Below are 2,849 nucleotides of genomic sequence, written 5' to 3' on the forward strand. Positions count from 1 at the left end.
AGCACTGAGTTTTCTCTCCACCTTTATTTCTTAAATTTTGGTTGCAGACAAGCACATAACCCATGCATTTACCAGACACCAAGAAGCAGTGGAATGGAACATAAAAGTCCCTGGCTCACTATGATCCATCCCGAAGCCTCTTCTCCAATTAAGTGGTATCCCTGGAGGGTTCTCCCGGGTCAGGAGAGGGAATGAAAGGTTGCCTTGAATTTAGAGGAAACCGGCTTAGGACAGCCCTGGGCCTGAGATATTTCTTCAACCCTTCAGAGACATATTTAAAATAAATAGCCAGGGCTTTGTCTCTTTGCCATGGCCTTCCCCATTAGGAGCTGAGGTCAGGACAAATAGCTGCATCTCCAACACACAGCAAGGATGAAATGGCTCCTGCGGGGAATCACTAAATCACACAATCCTCCAGGCAAAGGACAAATGGAGTTTTGCGTTTGCCACCGGCTCAAACAGGTATCAACAGGACTTGGAATGGAGCCTCTTATGTTTCTGCTTTGCTCTGGGCCCTCCTCGCCACCCCGTAAAGAGATCACTCCATCTCTCCCTCGCCCTGGCTGCACCTGGGTGGAGGGAATCGTGCCGTCTCAACTGCTAATGCTCCCCGGCTGTCAGGGCTGCGTTTTCTAAGACAAAGACTGACAAATTGCACTCCTTACGTTAATTTTCAAGTACATTTCTAAAGCACATGCCTCTGATGAAGTATTTTGAATAGTGCTGCGGATGTCAAGGAGACATTTAAAATATCTCACTCATAATTTTTGAAAAATCTTTCTCATTCAAAGTTGTCACAGCTTGACAGCTTAGCTCTGTTTTGAGTATATACTTTTACAATGTACTACAAACTGATTGAAGAGCTGACAAATCTGACTTAACGCAAACAAGAATCTTTAAATCTGTTTGATTGAAAAGAATGTTTAATGAAAATGCATATACAGATATTATATCTAGCATCCTACTTAAAAAAGAAAAAAAGCAAATTACACAATTAAAATCTTTACTGAAAATACACCTCTATCCACCCTCCAAGAGGGGCAAAAAAATCACTCCACTATCTTCTGAGACAAAAGGCTTAAGTTATAAAAAAGAAAAATCACTCTAAATATTCATTTATCTTTTTTTGTCTAAAGAAAAACTTCAGATTTTATTTTCTGCACGTACCCTTTTTTTCTGTATTTTTCAGAGAAGGGTCTACAGGGTGTTCAGGCTCTCACTACTAGATCAGACTCCTCATAGAGATTCTCCTGTTTACAGCCCCCCGACCCCCACCCCCACCCCGACCCCCACCCCGACCCGGGGCGGCCGCGGAGCGCCGACGGGGCGTACCGAGAACCCGGAGATCACTTTGCCCCGGTGAAAACGCGTCCAGCCTTGTTGGTGGGGTCTCGGGAGAGCCCCGCGTGACACAAAACATTTTGAAACAAAATCACCCCGTGAGTTGAACCAAAGTTAACCCAGGGGTCTCATTTTTTTTGTTGTTTAATTTTACTTACTTAGTGCAGGGTCTGCTTCGCGACGGACCCGCCCGGCCGGCCCGCGCCTGACCTCTCTCTCCCGCCCCAGGGCTCTCCCTTCTGCCTCATCCCAGAGGGGTGTTCCGATTCATTGCTTTACTTCTTTAAGTGAGCCAAAACAGTGAGCTTTGTGTCTAAGCGGTCGCGGATGCTCCTTTCTCTCAGCTCCTCTGTGTGTGGAGGGTGGGCGGCGGGTAGCGCCCGGGAGCACCGCGCTTCCCCGGGAGCAGAGCGCTTGGCCCGAGAACAAGCCCGCTGGGCGACCACCCTTTCTCCGTACTGCGTTGTGTGTCCACTGCTGGCAGACTACTGCGTGATGCGCTTTATTTTTGTTACCTTATTCATTAGGAAGTAATGCGTGGGATTTATTAGTCTTAGGCTGTCATTCTTCAGTTTGTGACACAGTATAATCCTAGCTTTATTTAAAGCTTTTCTCTTGTTTTTTTCTTTCCTTCAACATCCATTTTTTCCAACACCCCCCACCCTTCGTCACACTAAATGTCCATATTTATTATTTGGGAGAAATCTTACATTTATGTTTCAGAAATATGTGTATCTTGAAAGTCAGGTCATGTTTTACTTTTGCTGAATTTGCCTGAATAAGCACCACGGTGCTGTGACTCTCAGACTGTGTTTTTGGTTTTTGGTTTGGCAATAGGTGCATATAGAGAGATGGACAGATGCGGCGTGGTTGACTAGGCTGTCGGGATGCTGCCTTCCTAAAATTTGCCAGTCTTGTGCTACAGAATGGCTTCGTTGGTTTCTTCCCACCAGCAGTGCATAACGTGTCCCTTTTCTAACATCTGCCCCTACTTACTAATGTCTCATTTTTTATTTTGTTAGTCCAGTAGCTTAAAGAAGTTGTCCGTGTTTGTTTTAATGGAGTTGAATATCTCTTCATATTCTTTTGCCTACCTACCTTATGTGCTATTTGTTTCTCTGTTTTTTTGTTTCTTTTAGGTTTTTGATTTTTTTTTTAAATCTAGCTTGCATTTGGTACATTTATGTTTGTGTATTAGAATAGTAGATCTTTATTGGATATAGGTGTGGGAAGTCGTCTTGTACCCATCAGTACACTTCATTGATGGTGTTTTTTTATCATCATCTCATCAGTAGTAGTAGTAGTACAGCAGCAGCAGCAACTTTAATCAATTAATATATATCATAAGATTCATATGTGGTGCATACTTCTGGTCTCAGCACTCAGGAGGCTGAAGCAGAAGGATTGCCATGAGTTCAAGGCCAGCCCAAACTATGTAAGAAGACCTGTCTCAAAAAAAGCCGGGAAGATGGCTCAGTAGAATAAGCACTTGCCTGGCAAGTGAAAGG

At 44.1% G+C, this 2,849-nt stretch overlaps 1 long non-coding RNA gene across 2 annotated transcripts in view; it reads left to right on the plus strand.

The window, feature by feature from the left end:
* LOC111816308 overlaps window positions 1–2,849 on the plus strand; it is a 49,240-nt gene that overhangs the window by 1,006 nt on the left and 45,385 nt on the right. Inside the window, exon 1 of one of the 2 annotated variants that reach the window (XR_002820734.1) lies at window positions 1,346–1,439. The exons of the other annotated variant lie outside the window; for it this stretch is intronic. This is a non-coding gene — a long non-coding RNA (uncharacterized LOC111816308). Of the gene's footprint in view, window positions 1–1,345; window positions 1,440–2,849 lie in introns of those variants that run through there. 2 annotated transcript variants of the gene reach the window in all.

This window comes from Octodon degus, unplaced genomic scaffold (genome assembly GCF_000260255.1).
Source record: "Octodon degus isolate 3935 unplaced genomic scaffold, OctDeg1.0 scaffold00029, whole genome shotgun sequence".
In the NCBI taxonomy this organism is placed as follows: Eukaryota; Metazoa; Chordata; class Mammalia; order Rodentia; family Octodontidae; genus Octodon; species Octodon degus.